A 9,207-nucleotide genomic window follows, 5' to 3' on the forward strand; every position below is an offset into this window, starting at 1 on the left:
CTGTGCGTGTACGTACATATAGAAACTTTTCCGGGTAAGGACGGACACAGCCGGCCCAGCGCTAGGTCGGTACCATGTACGCAGTAACTGCCGTGCTTCGCACGGCGTCTGATCGGGCTACGTAGAAAAAAAAATCAACGAAATCTCAATTTACAATAATTTACAATTCATGTAATTATTACATGAAACACAAACGGGTTGTGTTATTACATGTACATGCAATTCAATGCAATCTTCATGGCAAACCCATTTTTTTTTTTCTTCAAAGATTTGAAACACAAGTACCGAGTAGGCCAGAGAATTCGAAGTATCCGGTAGGGTACAATGTTATATCTAAACTTGCATTGGAACTACTTCAGTAACCAATAGTTCATTTTTATTACCGGTACAACTTGTCATGTATTCGTAATTTCATGTGACTTTAATAGTTGTAACATTTATTGTGGATGATTTTCTTCACAATTGACACATGCACATACTAGGTTAGAAAGTTGGTCATTGGTATGGCTTAGGCCTACCTATTTTCTGTATAAATAGGGTTAATTGGAATTATTTCACAGATACACACAAAAATGTTGGGAATCAGATCATTTTCAGTCTTCTAGACTGAATAATGTGATACCTGTAATAGTCTAATAACCAATCCAACAATTTCTGAGGCTATCTTATACATTTTCTTATTTATCATACACATTGTACAATGCAACCATGCATGATGCAATGTCTTGTTCACCTATACAAGGAGAAAATCAAGACACAAGGAATAATCTGTTCAAGTCAATTATTTCCACATAGGTCAACAACATTCACTCAGTTTTTATCTAGAACCCTGATTAGGTTTCTATCATCCAAACACATTTTTTTCTCATTGGTAAATTGATGCTTAACAATTAGGCCTGTATACACAGGTAATATCTCGTTGTGATATTTCAGTGAATCTAAATCTAACACATTACTTATGTAGGGCTAGGGTTCACTTAGCTCTCTAGCACTCATCACACTAAAAGCAAACTAGGGCAGCACACATGTCTTACTTGGAAGGAGTCCCCTGGCTAACTAACTTGTAGCCAGTTTATTCTTCACATAATTTGGCATGGGTTTACATGTAAATGTGGGTTGTTACATAAATATGCATACACAAAATCAACATAACAGAACATGCAAATAAAGAAACAAAGGTTAAAACTAAATATTCATAATAATATGTAAATGATGTGCAGGCTTGGGTGATTTAGGCATGATTTCAGTATTACAGGGAACAATGGGTGAGAAGTGAAAGAGTGGAAAATGTCATGTGATATGTGGTGTGTCTGTGATACAATTGTAGGTGGGGTGTGCGGATGCCTGTGGATGTGAATACCGGTACCGGTACTACTGTATGTGTGGGTTGACGTATTTATGTGTAGAGGGGTGGTACCTGTAATAACAGAAGGGGGGATACACTTATAATAAAAGGTTCAAAATAAATCCCTACACTTACGTTATACTACCATGCATTAATACAAATTTCATGTGCACATATAAATTGCATGTGTACATGGGACTTACATTAGAAGTTGTGTGTACCAGGGTACACTGACCTTACATTTTCTTTTATCTTTGCATACATTTGCATTTGGTGTTGCATCATGAGCACAGGTTCTAATTGCAAATGTGCTACATGTATTTAGAAACTGCTCTCACAGTAATGTGATGTGATATACAATGTAGAGATACATCTAACAAATCTGTGCTGGCTACTTGCATGTAGGCCTATATCTTTTAAATATAAAATGTCATAATAGAAATAGTTGTAAAGCAAAGATTGCCAATTGACACAGGTAAGGTAATCATTTGCAGAAAAAAAAAAGAAAAAAGAAACTGCTCAGCATTCTGTCATTAGTCAATTTGGGCATCTACACATTATACTCCTATCATATTGAACAATTATGATAATAATACTATAACATGTAAATTAAAGAACCTTACAAATGCAACCACTTTCAAATAACTTGCACATTTGCAGGGAAAAAATATTGAAGTGAAAGTCCAAGAATCAATGTCACAGGGTTAATGACTTCAAGTACAAAGAACACTATACTATTTCAGTGTGGAGACCTTCTACATATTGCATTGTCAAAACACAATTGGTTTAGGGTTTGAGCATATACAATTATATCAGTAGAACATCATGTAGGGACCTACCAAAATGTATATTACAATGTATTTGTATATCTATGTGAATGAAAACTGAACATCTTGTTTGAAGCACTTCCAACACATTTGTTTGTCAAAATTCATACTTTTTTTTTTGGCCACAAAATATAGATGCAATGAATATTACAAGGGCACAAACTCCATTTACCACAAAAATATTGTCCTCATAATAATGTGATTTGATAGAGTTATCACAAAATTTTGTGCTGAAAAAGTGTCTTCCAAAATGCTGATGGACAATGCTACTGTGTAGGACCTGCTGTGCCACTTGAATGTAACACATGGCATGATATCAGTGATCACATAAATGATGAGGATAATAATCATTATGAAGATGATGATAGTAATAAAAAATTAGCAACAACAATAGTAGTAGTAATAATAATAATAATAATTAGAGCAATAATGACATGTGTGAAAGGCCCTTCAGTGATGTACACTGTTGTGCATGACAGCCCTGCTTAAGTTCACTTTAAAACACTGATGCAATATTTTATCGTAACGGAGTAATTGTAGTTTTTCACCTCTGAAACACCTGGGAAACACAGGGGGAAAAAAGACCAAATGAAAAAAAAAAAGGACAAAACACTTTGTGCCTGGATATTGCAGCCCTTTCAGTTTCCAGTAACAGTTTAACGCACATGCAGTTTAGGAGTTTACAGGATTTATTTTCCCTACTTGCTACATGGGGCAAGAACAAATTTTCCAGGCAATCAATTCACTGTTTCATTCTGATTCACACATTTGAGTACTAACATGTTTGTTGTTACCTCACAGGAAAGACAGAAATAGAGAGTTCAGAGATATAAATGTAGTGTCATATCAGTTATCACTGCCATCACATGAATGTAGTCTATGATTGGAATTGATGTTATTCATGTTCAATGTGCATTTATCAGAATCCCCAACAATCCTGGTACAAAGGTGCAGCTTTTTCATTACTAACATGTCTTTTGCTATAATACACAATGAAGGCATAAATTGACAGTAGGCCTACAGGAAGAACTGGTGTCAGAGCTATTATCATTGCCATCACTTGGATGCACTCAACATAATTATGATATTGAAGTCATCCAAGTTCAGTTTTCAAACATTTGCCAGCCACAAAGAAGAACATGAGAGGGGATGTCACTGGCTTCATGGAGCTAAGTAGTTGGGAGGGCTGGTTCTGATTGATGAGAGGGGATGTCACTGGATTCACTGAGCTTGGTGGCAGAGAGGGCTGGTTTCCACTGGCGAGATGGACGTCACAGGTCTCACCGAGCTGCGTAGCCTAGAAGAGGCAGTCTTATTTGGCGAGAGGGGGTGTCACTGGCTTCAACAACCTGGATATCTGTGATGGCACTTGGATGTGATGCTAGCTGTTCCACTGCAATAGAGGCCAACAAGCACATTCTATTGATCTCTCATCTAATGACTGAATGTTGGTAATAAAGTAACTACTACACATTTACAATGAAAAATTATTTTACTACTCATATAGACTCAATTAACTATTCAGTAATACACATAGTAAATATTCTCTTTAAAGACTATCATTCAAGCAATGACAAGTTTAGTACTGATGAAAGCAATTATGTTATATGCTGAAAGTCCAATGAAAATAGCTCATTTTATTTATGATATTTACATAAAAATTCCCTAATATGCATGCCAAAGGGACGTCTTCATCATCTACTGTAAAAGTGGAAATTTCTTGCGGTGTTGGTTGAAATTTTCACGCATTTCGCGTAAGCCGAAACTAGCGCGAAAATAAAAGCATGCAAATATTTTTGCTCGCCATTTGTTCAAGTAGTTGATGTCTTGATTCCGCGGAACTATAAACATGCGAAACTCTTCTTACCCCGCCGACCGCAAAAAATTAGTCGCGCTAAAATATCCACTTTTACAGTAACCTGTTATCTCCTTACATCTGCCCAGGCTCTGATAAAATCAATATCTGTCAGCACTCTCACCAGGTTTTGATCCACTTCAATTTGACCTAAGTCCTTTCCTCAGAGTAGCATTTTCCTCCACAACTAATTGGAGAAGGCAACGGCATTCATGAACTTGTCCTTTTTCCATTTCACAGGGGCATCTGGACTGGAGTTCATCTGTATATCAGACACAATGAAAGGCATTAACACTGACTTACAATTAGGATAGTCCCGTTAGTTCTTCACCAATCTGTAAATTTAGTCACAGAACTTGCTATCCCATGTATTTCAGTGTAGAGTCTACCAGGTAGCTTTATCTTGTAGTGCTCACATACATGCAACAGAGAAAACTCCATGAAATATGTTAGAAATAGACTGTCTACTGTAGAACTTAAATAGCAAAAAAGGAAAATAAGACCTACAGAGACCCTAGCCAAATTTTTGATGAGTTGACACTGCACATGACGTCGGGATGACCTCAGCCTCTCATTGTGCATCTGGGTAATTCTGTGAAGTTGGGGCACGAAGTGTGACATTTTAGCATAACTCAATACTAATTATGCTATACATGTATTGTTTATAGGCTTTGCAGTTGTATTGAGACCATACATTTTCCTGGAAATTTTGTGCCATTCCGACTCAATTTTGATGAAATTATTAAAACGATATGTAATGGTGTCCTGTAGCATCGTGACGTGTCCATGTAGCATCGTGATAGTAAACATTTGGTCCTAAAAGACAAATTAAGGCAATTAGCTTGACCAAAATTTGATATAATATGCATAATTACTAGATTAGTCAGATAGCTAAATATCTTAACTCTCCTTTCCACAGTTTTACACAAAAAAGGACACCGCATAGCATCGTGATACATTTTGTAATTTTCTTTTAAAATTGAAACTGTGTACAGGAAATTTGAGATATTTAGCTATCTTATTCATACCTTGTAAATATGCATATTGCATCAAATTTTGGTCAAGCTCATTGCCATAATTTGTCTCTTTGGACCAAATTTTAAAATATCACGATGCTACGTGGACACGTCACGATGCTCCAGGACACAGTGTTACATATTGTTTAATAACTTCATTAAAATTGAGTCTGAATGGCACAAAATTTCCAGGAAAATGTGTGGCCTCAATGCAAATGTAAAGCCTACAAACAATAAATGTATAGCATAATTGATATTGAGTTATGCTGACATGTATTTTGTCAATATCACGATGCTACATACATGGACACTGCCCCAACTTCATGGAATTACCCATCTACAAAGTAGGCCCTATTTATTTATATGTTGTGTATACAACCTCACATCGGGCCTATGATGTCTTTCAATCCAGCCACATGCAAGGGATTTGGGGGTCTGTATAATTCCACATACAATCATATAGTAGGCCTATATGTGGCTGCAATGTACAAACTATGTAACTTGTAACCCTAAAAGTAATGATCAAGACAACCATAATCTTATTAACCACTACCACAGCTTTGGGTTTTAAAAAAAAAAATGTTATTTATAAGTTAAATTACAGCAAGAATAAGAACAGCATCGTTTGAGAACACAGAGTTATCTAACAATTTATTGATGTTTTGTGTACTAAATATCAACATTAACTTTCATTTGCAGGTTCAAAACAGTTGTTGGATCTAGGTGTATTAAAATAGTACCAGGTAATTAAAGTTAGTTTGTACAAACCTTTTGTACCGACGGAAGGGCTGGTCTCAATGGGCAAGAGGGGATGTCACTGGCTTCATCAAGCTGGGAGGGCTGGTCTCGACTGATGAGAGGGGACATCCTCACTGGCTTCACCAAGCCGGGTATAGGCTACATTGTAGCTGGTCGAAACTGACGAGAGGGAATGTCACTGGCTTCATCAAGCTGGTTAGCTAGGAGGGCTGGTCTCAATTGATGAGTGGGGATGTCACTGGCTTCACCGAGCTGGGTAGCTGGTCAAAACTGACGAGAGGGAATTTCACTGGCTTCATCAAGCTGGGTAGCTGGGAGGGCTGGTCTCAACTGACCAGAGGGGCTGTCACTGGCTTCACTGAGCTGCCTATAGTCAGGATGGTCCTTGAATGCGATGCTGGCTGTTGCCCTACAAAAGATACCCACAATAATATCTGACAGACCTTTCTCAACAATTAGCACCTACTGTGCTACAAAGCATACACCATTAACCACTACACTAGAGACTGAGTGAACTGCGCTACAATGCATATACGCCATTAGCCACTTAATATGTATATGTACGCACAATAGATACACTTCAATCAACATTTTTGCAATATGCCATGTGTACCGGAGACAATAACAAGGTACCTTACCAAACATGTGAATTCACGTTTTTGGTCCGATCATAGCTGTGATGACAACATATACACAGTTGAGTCTCCACAAAGTATTTTGTAAAAACCGAGAGTTACCACACCAGATTCGCTGACACTTTCATTCATTCAGTGTCGTTTCGTAAAATTGGATTTCTCGCCTATCGCCAATTTGTAACAAACGTCAGTTCTGATGAGTGTCGTAACTTTCTTATTTCGACATTTTGAGACCCATAATTAGACATGAAGGTAGAATAGGGCAACATAATCCAGAATACGGTAAAATAGGAATTCGCATATTTTCATGCAAAACACAAATAGCGTGCCATTTCTTACTGTGAACAGCGATTTATGTGTAATAGAGAAACACATTTCAAAAAGGAGAAATGTTGAGCCAAATTTGGGATGTCATTCATAGGCAAAAAAATTTCCAGTTATGGTAACTATACACAGCCCAGTTGCTGTACGTAGGTACATAGCGACAGGATTCGCACAGCGTACTTACAGCGTCTACCACTCCTAGTCCGAGGCCCTTTTTCTCTGCCATTTTATAGCTGTAGCCCGACCACACGCTGTAAGTACACTGTGCGAATCCTGTCGCTACGTACGTACAGCGACTGGGCTGTGTATAGTTACCATAACTGGAAATTTTTTTGCCTATGAATGACATCCCAAATTTGGCTCAACATTTCTCCTTTTTGAAATGTGCTTCTCTATTAATTACACATAAATCGCTGTTCACATTAAGAAATGGCACGCTAATAAAGTGTTTTGCATGTAGATACGCGAATTCCTATTTTACCGTATTCTGGATTATGTTGCCCTATTCTACTTTCATGTCATTAAATTATGGGTCTCAAAATACATAGGTCTAGGATACCTACCATACCTCAATCGCATTCTGAATACACCTTTTTGTGAATCTGCATGTAGCCTTTCTCCACATATGTGAGTAAAATCTCAGGCAAACTCTGATAGGCCTAATTTAGTTTAATAGAAAAATGTTAGGGTGTGGCATAGGGGATAGGACACCTAACAAAATTACTAATCTAGGCCTACTATCAGTATTACTAAATAGTAGGCCAATAGTGTGTGTAGATCCTCTAAGTGACATCTCTATCAATTAATGTTACACTAACAACACTAACACTGTAACAGTTGTTATAGTCTAGGTCCTACTCACACTGAACTCTATGAGGTCTTCCGAGTTTCACAAATTTATTACCGATCCAGCCGAAGTGAAATGACATCTCTGTCGTTCAGCCCCTTATCTTCTAGTGTCTTGAGGGGAATTGGGACTCTACATTTTATTTTTCTGTCACCATCTCCATACTCTGTCACTGGTTTTCATGGTCTTCCTCTTCTTGGAGACAGATCTCTCGCTCTCCTCCTGCGGCTCCATTGTTAGTGTGGATGGTATTTATACGCAGCCAGCAGATCAGAGTTCAAGCGGACCCGTGCTAGCTAGCTGCCGGGCGGATCCCGGGAAATGCACCGATAACGCTCGCTAGCCAGTGAACAGGCACCCGGGTTTCGCCTCGCAATCGCGGCGATATCTTGGGCTTGCTTTTCGCCGAGGAGAAGGCAATACATTAACGCTGTGCCAAAATCGGACAAAAGAGGGAGGCAAAAACAACACTTGAACGGAGAGCCTCTAAGCCGACCCCCCGTGATTTTGACAAGCGTTACATGTAACGCTCTTCAAAAAATCATAGATATCTTCATAATGCCGTATTTTTCATCGATTCTTTTTCATTGCTTAGTCCTTTCATAGGCATTGGTCCTTGTTTTTGCCTGTTTCACTTCATGAAATAGCACTTTTGCATTTTGGGTTCCAACACTCCTCCCCAGTCCCTTTAATCCCACTCGTACGCATGCGCAGTCAATATTCGTCGCCCAGGCAAATCTCCACCTAAGCAATCGGACTGTCTTCCGACGTCTAATACATAATGTCAACTTAGGTGAGAGAACTGAACCAAAGACCCAACTGGGTCAAGTGAGATTTGCCTGATCCATGAGGAAATGCGACCACTGTCACAATCCCACAATCTGGAAATACATTGTAAATTGACGGAGTAATTAGAACATTACCTTGAAGTTTGAATTGAGGGTGGGAGTGGAGGGCATATTAACTCACACTCCTATTACTCAAATAATAAAAATCAAACTTCAAACAGGTAAGTTCTCGTTTAATTTATTTATTATTTTTCGTAATCTCCGTTGTTCGTTAATATGAGATTTTGAAGCAAGTGGTCGCATTTCTGCAAAAACCAAGCAATGTATGGTGATAAGAATGACATAGTAGCTCACCAATAATACTCTTTCTCTTCAATGATTATCCAGTACCGCCATGGAGAACCTACATGTAGGTCCTGCCCTGATCGACGGCTTATCATAGAACCTGTTGAAGGTTTCCTCATTAGACCATCCGGCCTGTTTCAGAATGTCCTGGTAATGTCTGGTAAGCACTGGTCCCACCCATACGGCACTGGCATGCACTCGACTTGACTCGGACGACTCCAACCTTTCAAGAGCTAACTAGTTAGTAGAGCAGCAGTTGCTACCTGGGCACCTTTTCATGAAAGTTGTCAGCCCTGACCAGACATTAAAAAGTTGTCAGTCTCTGAAAGTTACCGTGGTATCAGTCTGTGACCAGAGCTTCTAAGCCAATCAAAATCAAGGATTTTACTGAACTTGTCAGGAACTGATGACGTTGACGTTTCTGTCGGTGGACTTTGGGGGTCGTGCTCTGGCAGAATTATGATCT

At 38.7% G+C, this 9,207-nt stretch overlaps 1 long non-coding RNA gene across 1 annotated transcript; it reads right to left on the bottom strand.

The window, feature by feature from the left end:
- Positions 1-2,592: 2,592 nt before the first annotated feature.
- Positions 2,593-6,023, bottom strand: LOC139733460 (uncharacterized). The gene is made up of 3 exons (XR_011711095.1): positions 5,812-6,023; positions 4,152-4,289; positions 2,593-3,565 (listed from the first exon to the last, which is right to left on the bottom strand). It is a non-coding gene; the product is annotated as an uncharacterized lncRNA (long non-coding RNA).
- Positions 6,024-9,207: the final 3,184 nt, after the last annotated feature.

Source organism: Diadema antillarum, unplaced genomic scaffold (genome assembly GCF_040938485.1).
Source record: "Diadema antillarum isolate AM-2024a unplaced genomic scaffold, OU_Dant_1.0 seq00000476_RagTag, whole genome shotgun sequence".
NCBI classification, from domain to species: Eukaryota; Metazoa; Echinodermata; class Echinoidea; order Diadematoida; family Diadematidae; genus Diadema; species Diadema antillarum.